This window comes from Apostichopus japonicus, chromosome 3 (genome assembly GCF_037975245.1).
Source record: "Apostichopus japonicus isolate 1M-3 chromosome 3, ASM3797524v1, whole genome shotgun sequence".
NCBI classification, from domain to species: Eukaryota; Metazoa; Echinodermata; class Holothuroidea; order Aspidochirotida; family Stichopodidae; genus Apostichopus; species Apostichopus japonicus.
Genome location: NC_092563.1, coordinates 4,853,935 through 4,866,341, shown reverse-complemented (window position 1 = coordinate 4,866,341; position 12,407 = coordinate 4,853,935). Strand labels below are relative to the sequence as shown.

General features: G+C 38.5%; 1 protein-coding gene across 1 annotated transcript in view; it reads right to left on the bottom strand.

Moving 5' to 3' along the window:
* LOC139961053 (neuropilin and tolloid-like protein 2) overlaps positions 1-4,393 on the bottom strand; it is a 62,935-nt gene extending 58,542 nt beyond the window's left edge. The window contains exon 1 of the mRNA XM_071959902.1: positions 4,289-4,393. The gene's annotated coding sequence lies outside the window, so the exon portion shown is untranslated. The remainder of the gene's footprint in view (positions 1-4,288) is intronic.
* Positions 4,394-12,407: the final 8,014 nt, after the last annotated feature.

Below are 12,407 nucleotides of genomic sequence, written 5' to 3'. Positions count from 1 at the left end.
TATTATAATGTGCATGTCAAATATAGGATTTTCGTCCCTCTCGATGTGAATCCAGGATGGAGTTTGTGTGACGTAATGCCTCTTATAGAAAACCACACAGACACTTTAACTGTTTAAGCAAACACTTTAAATGGCGTATCTGAAAGGAATGGGTGCAGTGAAGGTATATCAGCACATTACATATAACCCCTTTCGTATATATAGGCATATATATATATATATATATATATATATATATATATATATATATATATATATATATATATATATATATATATATATATATATATATATATATATATATATATATATATATATATATATATATATATATATATATATATATATATATATATATATATATATATATATATATATATATATATATATATATATATATATATATATATATGCACATGTAGTATGTATGTATAGCCTACATACGTGCACTTCAATATAATAGCCTACAGTTAAATTGTATAGCATTAACAGTAAACTGATTTGGTGATGTAAGGATTTCTGGAATAAGGTTTAGAATTACTGGAATAAAATTAACTACATTATGTATGTATTATTCTATTTCTTCGGCGGTACACTGAGCAATTGCCCTGGGGACTTTGTAGCACAGTAATGGTTTCACGCGAAACGTACGCCATGAAAGAAATATCAACGGATGCCTTAGTGGGACGGTCTAAGCATGAAATGAAAAGGGATGTCGATAAGATTATATTATATATATATTCCTTCACTGAAAGTTCATTTAAGAAAACAAATGGTAGGTTTCTTTCCTTCTTTAAAGAAATAATTCTAAAAACTCAGACAGGATTTGGAAGTAACAGCTTTCATGCAAAATGTTGCACAACTTGATATAGTTGCAACCTATGCAAGTATAATGCTGTGACTGGTATGTGGACGCGCGGCATGTCACGAATTGGGGGTGGTAACTTCCAGCTTGTTTGTACTGATGCTGATTCATTATAGTAATTACCCATTGTTATGAAAAAGAATAAGCAACCGAGAAAGAAGATTGGAATGAGTTTACTGTCATGGTGTTCTGTTATTCGTATGTATTGTGCGTATATATTGTGCGTATATATTGTGCGTATTGTGCGTATATATATATATATATATCAAACACACGTTTTAAAACTTGTTGCGGACCATTAGCAGGTACGGTTAGTATGCCAATATATAGTTACATTACATTACTAGCATGATTGCAAAGCAATTCCTCTTACCTTCAAACTGTAAGAGGATTTTAAAGGTAGTCTGTATAGGCCCCAAATTATAGCACGCTATAATTGCTAGAAGTTTTCAAACAATATACTTTCCTGGAGGTCTTTACTCTCCAAATTGTTCTCAGACATTTTCTAGAAACACACAAGATGACTGAATGTCCCAGTGAGGAAAATTTCCTCGAAGGTTGTAATTAAACAGTCCAAGAATTTTGACCAAAGGTGACCATATTTGAATAACTAGCATATTAGGGGCCAATACAGCATACCTTCAGGCTCAACTTTAGACACGACAGTGACAGCCTATCGATAGACATGAATTGTATCCATAAGGCCTATACATTTGTGGTACTTGCAGCCTTTAACGGCTACGTTATGTGAGAACCTCTCGATACCTTGTAAATAAACTAGAAACTGCGCAAATAGTTTTTAAACTGCTTTTGTCAATATATACCTATATGTACGTTACCATATAGAGTTATAAACCTTGCACCTCCAATTTGATTGCCTGTAAACGTATCGTTATGAAGTTTAAATGCTTCCCCGTCAAAAACGATGGACAAAGGTTGAAAAAACGATAAAAGCGACTGCAGGACAATCGTTGCATTTTGAAATGTTGAGGCTCCATATGAGGAGGGTTGAGATGTTATATAAGGCTTGAACAATTCCAAGTGTTCAATAACAGAGGCCTTATGACGGGTATATTAAAAGAACTGAACTTATACATCCGTGTAATTGCTCAAATTAAATCAAAGAGGCTCTTTCCCGCTGGAGTATTGAAACAAAAACAATAACTGAATGTGCAGTATTTTATCGCTACACATATACTTTAAAGACAGAGCGACTTAAAGCAGAAGGGTGTGTTTGCAGTATAAAATTCCTCCGTCAATCAAGTTCATGAGCGGAAAGTTCATTTGCTTGAGAAATTAAAGGCTATACCAAAATGGGCTCACATAGTTTTGAGGATACCAAAAGTACGTCTGTGTAGGCCAACATAATAACAAAAGTTATAATCAAACTTAGAGGACAACCGGATGTCTCGATCCTACATCAACCTCTTAATTAGACGAAGCTACATCCAGCCGGGGGCTAGGATGTAATAGAAACACGAGGGACCCTTAAACTTTTCAACAGAAACTGTATATATATTGCAGTGGCGTAGCCAGGATTTTTTTCATTTTTTCAGTGGGGGCACTGGGGGGGGCTTGACCATTTCCCGGGAGGGCGTCTCGTTACTATCTAAGCGTAGCGCCACCATAAGTTGGCGCGAAGCGTACAAGCAAATTTTGGCCGAAAATGCCTCCCAGATCGCTGGAAATGGCACTTCCCAGGCCTTCCTGCATCTAAGCATTTTCTATTTTGAAATTACTAGCGATATCATAAAGACGTACACAAAAAAATATGCTCAAGAGGAGGGGGGCGGTCACCCCTTCGCCCCCCCCCCCTTGGCTACGCGCCTGTATTTATTAGAGCAGGAATTATATAATTCGACGGTCGTTAACATGCGTTTTCAGTACAGTGCGACTACTGTAGATGTCTTCTCAGCCTATGCGCTATGTCACGTCAGGTTTTTCAGCAACTACAGCCTACTGCCGTTCCGCGGTCGAAGGGTCGTTCATGAGTGGTCATCATGGAGATTCAAGACCATTCAGACCAATGATATATTTTTCGCACATGTAATTTTTTTTCGACACCCAAAATCCCAGTGGGAGGGCGACAAGCTTTCATGGGGGCTGTTGCCCCCCACGCCCCCGTGGCTACGCCACTGATATATTGTATCATCAACATCAACATATATGCCGACTGTCCTCCACGCAATTTCGTAGATGTGTGTACCGTAGCAAACATCTACTGTTATCATACTTCAACAACGCTTTCATGTATGACGTAGGCCTACGTTTACAGCTATAGCCTATAACTACACATGGTGTAATTACCCATTGCGGTATCAATTAAAATAACAGGAATCCCCACCCTGACCCCTTTGGAGAGATGACAGTAACATATGTTAACTCATCCGTGCGCCCTGCCGCTCCCCATCCCCCCTCACTAACACACTTTTACGACACTGTTATGCACGTTATATGTTTATATCGCAACCGGCGTGTTGTACCGATATCACAGCCGTGATGAACCCATGAATGTGTATATGCACAGTTGTTTTCATGCTTAGCTACACTTTGGTGTTAAAGGGAAATAAATAATACAAGCACATCCTACATGTTGGTTCTGTCAACACGACTTTCTGCATCATTTGGGGTTTTGTATTTTAGCATTCTATATTTCAAAGAAATATGTATTTACTAACTGTAATGACTTGTGATGGTTTTGATACGTTAAGTCTATTGGCTGTTTAATTAGAATATTCTGTTAAGATATATAGGCCAAACAAATCTCTGTACATCTTAAAATATAAACGTAATGATGAGACTCATCTAAATGATGAGAAAAAAATCGGCGTTACGGAATTTGTCGGAGACATTATACCCCAAATTTAAAATGAAATGGAAGTAGAAGAAACAAGCAAAGAAATCAATTAATCAATCAATAGATAATTAAAGAAATATCCGCGCATCTTATTGTATCTACGGGAACTATCGTCAGGAATGTGACTCTGTTGAATAAGACGTTAACTGATTTTAAAACTGACCGAGTTTTCGTTGATTTGACATATTTCTATTTTAAAAAGAAAAGAAATTATAAATGAAGAAATAAATGAGTAAAATGAGTAAATATCGGCAAGTAATTGAATATTTTAAACCAAAACACCATAACATTAGATTCTATACTCATATGTGCTTGCTCTTTAAGTTTATCGGGCTGTATGGCAGTCATTTCGCTCTTAGAGCAGGTTGGGAAAGAGCCCTTATCTTTGCTAGAACTACCAGCACTTTATAGCCTATACAGCTAATGTACTTTACGCTAACATTGGCCTCAATTTAACCATGATTAGATATAAACAGATTAATATGTATCTTAAACAGTAATTAACTAAATAAATACATAATTAATGAAAAGAATATAGATAAACAAATGTAGTGGAAAAAACTTACTATATTGTAGTAGATGCACTCACATGTGTTTGTCCTTATTGACTTGTAGACTATCAGACTAAGCGAGTTATTTCTCTCTCAAGAAGGGTTCAAGTTATTAGTAAGAGCTCTTATCTTCTTAGATCAAAGAGAAATATAGTGCTATTGTCTCGGTACTTAACATTATCAGTGAGAGTTCGATTTAATCCAGTTAGTCAAAGCAAACAACATAATTAGTCTTTTGGTGCCCCTTCGTCAAAATGGAATATTCTCACACATATCAGAGAATTCAGAGACCATCATTGGAACAAAATAACCAACTTGGCCATTTCACTTCAAATGCGTAAGTGCGTGTGTGTATATTGTCAAGTGTATATTAGGTCAAATGATGCACGCACACGGCTATGCTTTGGGTTAGACCATTTTGCATGGAATTCTATCCTAGACCGAATATACATTTAACAATTCCTTGCAAAAGGGTCTTCTGTTAATGTTTCTAATTGCTAGATCTCTTCGAAACTGTGTTCAAACAAAGGGTTAAAGTTCGGGTAAACATTGAGTGTGTGTGGGGGGGGGGGGGCAGGGGTCATGCCTGACGAGAGGGGGTTCAGAGGATACAGGAACGGAGAAATATGAGATAATGAAAAAATAATTCTCTTCCTCAAAATATACTGAAGGAAATATGAAGACTTCAAGGATGGGGACATTGACATATTTCCCCCCTGGGGATCGTCCTGGTTTTCGACACCCCAAGGGGGGGGGGGTTATCGCCGGTTACTGATGACCATCTTCTGAGAGGTTGAAGGGGAGGAGTTCACCTCCCGTTTGAGATATTTTTATTTGGCTCAGGGGGGGGGGGGTCTTAGATGCAAAACAATGCTATCATTTACACCATTTCTGTAGTACAAGTATAAATATTTGGTTGTCGCCGCCGGAATATATATAATTTAATAGTAAAATCCAGTGCACATATGTTTTATTTTAACGTTCCATAATTTACATGAGACTTTTCAGTTTTCAACTAAGGACCTTTATGGAATGCAAGCTCATTCAATTTTCTTTAACATTTACAATATACGTTTCATCAATTTCAGTTGACCTATACAGTCTTCAGCTTTACCTTATACCCGTGTTCTCGAAGAAAGCGATTTCAAGAACACGCACGTCTTTTACTTATACTAAATGCATAGCAAAATCACATCAATTCTTTATTAAGGGTTTTTCCCCAGAGGCAAAACATTCCCGCTATATGAACGAACTATTTCATAGTATGATTAAATTTATTTCGGATGGCAGGTGGAGTGGGCGGGGTGGGGGGGGGGTAGGGAATTAGTGGCATATTATTATCCTATATGTTCGTACGTGTTCTTGTCTTATATATGTATGTAAATTTTATTACATCATCCCCCCCCTCCCTCCCCAACCTCTTTTCAGCCTCTGTCAATAATCAGATGTCTTTATTCTTCCTATTTCAGCATTCCTTCTTTTATCTCTCACTTACATTTATCGATAGCGGTATACATATGAACTACTTTGAATAATGTCTCTTTGGCGATGGCTTTTCTCCGTCAATGGCAAAAAGGAAGATGTGTTGATTGCAGTAATGTGTAGTAGTGTAATATTAATCTGACTGACGTACACTGCAGGCATAACTTGCACTTTGTCCTTCTATATATGCCCTAGGGTTCTATACACAATACTCTGACTATATGGTAAAATAAATGACTGCATCAAGCTCTTGGATTAGACTACACATGACCTACTAGTTTACACTTACCGGTACGTCAGTAGTGGATGCAGTTTGGTTATGGGGTGGGGGTGCGTTGAGGTAGAGAGGGGGGAGGGTGGGAGGGATAGGGGTGACGACAAGGTTGATAAGGGAGACATGGATTTTGGGAAACAGGGAGTGAGGAAGATAGGTAGAGAGAGAGAGAGAGAGAGAGGTGGAGAGAGAGGTGGAGAGAGAGAGAGGATGATAGAAAGGGAACGGGGAGAGTAGAGGGGAGGAGGGGTAAGTGACGGGAGGCAGCTGCATATGAGCCAGGGATAGTGGGAGGGAAAGAATCGGACTCATAGTGCGTCCATACTCGTATTTTTGCATAGATATTACCTGCATGTTCTGTAGTTGTACTCATATTTGTACTCGGAACATATTAGAAATCCAGATACTGTAGTGCACGATTATATATTATATCCATATAGTCACGCATAGAGCGTTGTACTCGCACTTGTAATCATACCAATGGTAATTGAACGTGTTTACTGGTACTCAACATGTTGTTCTCGTACGACAAGACTGCTTAGAGTCGAGTCCTCCTCTCGTACTGCTTTACTTGCGTATATATTGTTCTGATTTTAGACTTGGGACGTACATGCCAGCGAGTTTGTACCTGCTTAGTGTTTAAACATGCTAACCTTTCAAATACAAATACGTGTAAATATATGCCTGCAAAATGACTTATTGCAGCTATGTCCGTTTTGCATACTTCTATACGCACACGATTTGAACTCCTTGTGAACCCACAATCGTCCTTGTGAACCCACCGATCATAATTCACACGTCACAGTCGCGATGGTTCGCACAAAACCCATACTACAGCCTGGAATGGTTATTGAAACGGTCAAGGTTTTGAGTAGGGGTAACGCTCGGGGAAGGTGGGGTGGATAAATTGGGTGCAGTGGTGAATATGATTGTGCATCGGATGGTTGCATAGTTGTGGCAAGGGATCACCTTGAGGTGTTCGTCATTCATTTAAGGTACATGGTCGTATAGTCCCTGTATACTCATGCATTCACTAGCTCTTTAAGGCGAGATGTTCTCTTTTCAATTTTTGTCAGACTTCTGTGTGGAATACACTATTATAACATCGGTAGTATAGAGTAGCCTATACATATGTCACCGTGTTGTACGAAACCATGCAGGCTGTTTTTATTCTCGCAGTATTGTGTATGATATATAAGTTAACTAATACCGTACTACACTGAGTGGTATATTATATAAACCTAGACTCGTCAAAAAAAGAAAGATCTAGGACAGAACAAGAATGTCCCATGGTCATAAATTTATTCACTTCACTTTATAAATCGTCAAGTTTTTAAATGTCAAATATCTTTTTGACGACCAGATCTTTTAATTGAAATATGACATTTGACATTGAGCTATCATCTTCGATTCCAGGGGACATCTTCAAAAATCAAATGAGAAAATAAATCGGACAGCAAATCGCACGAGAAGAGCGAGAGAATTGAAGAAAGATGCATTTATTGAACCCAGGAGAGAAATGTACGCCAGATCTCTCAAAGGGATGAACTTAACTAATGAAGAGGACATGTCTATTCAGAACCTCGGCAATTGAAAATAACTCAATAGTTTAATAAAACCATCTCAACTCCTCGGACATAAATGGATATAATTATATCTATCGGTACCTCGAAAACTATCTTAAGATGTTTCTTGTCAAGGATGACGCGGTTTTTGTCAAACAAAATCAGAAAGCATTTACAGGTTACATAATTATACAGTAACAAAAGCAAAAGCAAAAGAATGGCAGTATAACAACGAAAACTAAAATAAAACAAAGTTTTCGATTTAATTAAGCTGAAAGTAATTTAATAACTCCTCTCAAATTCTCAGACACAACTAAGTATAATTTCCGTGAATCCCTGTACCTCGAAATATCGTTAAATGATTTTGACAAAGAAAGGGAGGGAAAATCTAGCATTTTTCAATGAAACCTGGATCATAGCTTTATACAGCAACTATAAAGCAAAAGTATAACCACTTGTTCAATAATCCCTCACCAGATTTTCTTAAGTGCACGGAGTATTTTATTTTTTATTTTATCACTTTTAATTAGTTTCTGCTTCACATTCATTCAAATACAGAACACGAAAAACCCTCCCATCTTATTCATTAGCAAATAAATTGCGCTAATGTTTGTCCTTTTCATTCCAGGCGCTAATAATTAACAGAAGGTTAAAGATTTTCTGATATATCGGAGGGTAAATTAACTTCCCATTCGTCAGAAAAAAAGAAAGAAATTCAATAAAATTCTATTAACTACTTGAGCCACTCTGGGAGACAGGCTTATTGGCCGACAATCCCTGGGGTTTACGCGGGCGTTTGGTAACCATCCAGATTAGATGTACATAATATATAGGGTTTATATATATATATGCATTGACCTATGTATGTATTAAAGATCCGCCTAGCTATACTTGTATATATATGGGTGTTTAATACGTGCATGTATATAGGTTTGACTAAATTAGGCAACACACTGAAGAGGGTGGATTGCAGAGTTTGTATGATTAAATTTGTAGTAGCAGAGCGTATGGAGCAAACGGTTGTGTTTCATATTAATATATGGTTTGGTTGACTCATTTGCAATATAGTGCAATAAACACTCTATTACACTCTTAATGAAATGTTGAAAATGTCGAAATGTCGAAATGATGAAATGTTGAAAATTTCAATGTTGAAATATTGAAAATGTTGAAAATGTTGAAATGTTGAAAATCTTAAAAATCTTGAAAATGTTGAAATGCTAGAGAAGGTTAATCTTTATAATCTTATTGGAGGCCTTAAGCTTGTTGGTGGAGAGCGATGAGGGTAACATTTTTGGTTAATGTTTCATTGGCGGAGACAGAAGAAAACCTCAGGATTGGTGGTGGGTCGGTCCTCCAGTATTCTGTACTTTTTCCGTCTTGAGTTGACAGCTCTATCCCCTCTCAATTGTTAAATATTCGTCGGCCTGACGTTTCGATCCTAGCATGATCTTCTTCAGAGGCTAAATGACAAGTAACAGTAACAGAAGGGACAAAAACACACACAGAATACAGACAGGTTAATGAGCACGGTGAACACAATGAGATAGATGAAAGGGGATTATAAGTAGACAAGGGATGGAGAGAAGAAAGCAACAGGGGAAGAGGAGAGGTAGGAGATAAACAGTAGAGGGACAAAGAGAGGATAAAAGGAACAGGGTAGGGAATAAACTGGAGAGGGACAAAGACAGAAAGGTGTGGAGAAAAAAGGAGGGGAAGAGAGCTACGAGAAGATAAGTGAAGGGGGTGGGAGTGAAGGGGGGGCGGGAGGGAACAAGGGGAGAAGAAGGAGGGGACAGAAGAAAAGTTAGTCATGTCCTTCCTGAATGTTCAGCCCATGAGGTTGAATGGTGCGAAGGCGTTGCATCCACAGCCTCTCTCTGCTGATACGTACTAGGTCAGGACGGCTACCTAAGGATTCAATCCCCTGTAGGGACATGTCGTTAATGGTATGGTTGGGAAGGTTAAAATGTTCTCCAACTGGGGTCTCAGTCTTCATGGTTTTGACTGTAGATCTGTGACCATAGAATCGCTTCTTGAGGGGGTGGCTTTGGTTTCGCCAACATACTGGATGCCGCAAACTCTACAAGAGATCAGATAGATGACATTGGTGGTGGTGCAAGTGATGTGACCCTTAGTCTTGTGTGTGAGTTGCATGCCGTGGCTGGTGATGGAATTGGATTCAACAATGTGGTGGCTGCAGACGATGCATCTCGAAGTACGATCACATTTGAAAGTACCATGCTGAATGAGTGTAGGATTAGAAGTTAGAGGTGGAACAGCAGCACGCACAAGAAGGTCTCGTTGGTTGCGTGGTCGTCTGTAGGCGATGATGGGTTTTCAGGGACGGCTCGTTGGAGTCTATCTGAAGTGAGGAGAATGTTGTGGTTGTTAGAGGTGATTTTCTGAAGAGGAGGAAGATTTGGGGGAAAGTAACAACCAGGGGCAGCTTGTTGTCGCAATCTCGTCCCTTTTTGTCCTTCACTGCCAAAGTAGATGATCTGGAAAGGGAGCGTGTTGTGCGTGTTTTTGTCCCTTCTGTTACTGTTACTTGTCATTACCCTTTGAAGAAGCTCCTGCTAGGATCGAAACGTCAGGCCAACTTACTTTTACACATTCTATTACACAGGCTCTCTAGTGGAAAAGCAGTTTGCTAACAGTTTTATTTGATTTTTATTTTGTTAAATATTCGTGAATTTTTACGAATGTCTAAAATTCTCCAGCCATGCAGTTGGGAAAATTACCTAACGCTAATAACTCTCTAAACTGTCCTCCCAAATCATGCTTCAAAGGACTCGTATTGACAGTACAAAGAGCTGTTTCTAATCTTTATCTGGTAGCAACATGCTATTCATACTGCTCATACTGACACTACGAGTGCTCTGAAAGCGGGAAATGACAATACAGTGTAGAGAAACTTGTCTCAACTGGGTGATTTGTCGGTTCAGTTTCTTCAATACAAATAAATAAGCTTTCATAACTCGACTTAGCCTTTATGTTAAAGTACCCTTTATAAATACGATAGAGCAGCGGGTCTGTTGGGTGGGTGGGTGGGGCGGTCTGGGTGGGTGGGGAGGGGTATCTAAGATGAGTGATAAAGTTGCAACGTGTATACATAACCTGTATTTGAAACAAGAATACTGGTTAACACAGCTTCAACAATAACCATATACCACCCTTGATTTGCATTGACCTAAAGATGCTATATGCAATCAACATTAATCAACAGAATAACCCCCATTTATCGGATTTCCATTTAAAATCGAAAATATTTTGTTCACATTCAATCTATAGGTGGACAATGTATGGTCGCATTCAGAAATGGAGTAACGAAGTAACCCTATATACAAAATAAACGGCTCTTTCACGACTGAACCACTGTCGTCAGCTTTTTAATAATCTAACATATTGTGTACCAGATGAAGGTGTCACGCAAATTATTCTACGTGTTACAATTCCCTGGTTATATGCTCAGTTATCAATTTACAAGATATTCTGTGTATGTCTTCTTCTTCTTTTTTCTTCTTTTCCTTCTGACCGTTTGGGCAATCTAATACGAAAAAAAAACGACTAAAGAAAGTCTACATATTATCGTTTAGTGGCCTACTTTTTCCCAAACTAATTTACATCTTTAACCAATGCAGTATAGCATTTCGAACGTAATTACCGAGACCATAGGGTAGCTATTCTTGACGACAGGATACGAGATGTGCTCGTAGGACGGTATTGACTTAAGACCAATGAAGGCCAGAATCTATCGAGACTTCAATATGGGGATCGCTTATTATAACCTAGAACCGTTGAGATTGAGTGTATAGGACTGACGCTATATATAGCCTATATAGGTATGGTCGTATAGTTGAATGTAAATGAGAATCGAAAGAGGTCAACATGCAACCTTTCAGGGAGCCTCGGCATGAGTTATTGGGGTTAATGAAAGATGACATTGAACGTAATTGACTTGAGGTGACAGCTAAGCACTCAAACCAAGTTGGTGATTGCAAACGTATTTCTGTGCCGTCGTCCTGTCAGGCTTTGAGTAAGGGGATTGGCCTCTTTATTAACGTTAAGAACTCTAATATAAGGTGTTAAGTGTACTAGGCATCAGTGTATAGGTCAGACAGAAACCGCCGAGATGTATTACTTGCTTTGTGCCTGTCTGTCGGGGTGTGCATACGCGCTGCAGTGGCTATATCCAGGGGCGACACTATAGCTCAACCTGTAGAACTGAAGCACAGATAATTACATTCCACTTTATATTCATTCTAAATTATTCAAGTGTTTAATTAGACATATCATAGCAGTAGATTGCTCAGCAACAATTGACTTTTTCCCTTTCCAAGGAACTCGTGATTCCTTACTTGAGGTAACATCGTAATGACCAAACAGTTATAGTCCCAATGTAAGGGGACAGGGGTTGTTTTGGTTTTCGTGCTCAGGCTGTATTTTGGATGCCTTTTCTTTTAAAAAAATAGGGGCGGTATATTTGACAAAGCAGACAAACGTTGCTTGTAGGTAACCGCTGCATTCATAGCTCTGACTCTCTGCTGTTAAAAATACTCTTCTCAAGAGGAAAAAAGATTATTTTGGAGACCAAAGGTCTTATAGGACGGTCTTAAAGGACTGTCTTATAGGACTGTCAGTCTTGTCAGACAATCAGTCTTATAGGACTGTCACGTACGGCCAATTAAATATTTAGTAGAATTCTTTTAACACCGTCAAACTCACAGCCAATTTACGATAAATTACTTTTAGTTATCGTTAGCCAGCGTTAGCTTTTAGAGGGAAGGAGGGAGGAAAGGACGGGAAAGGG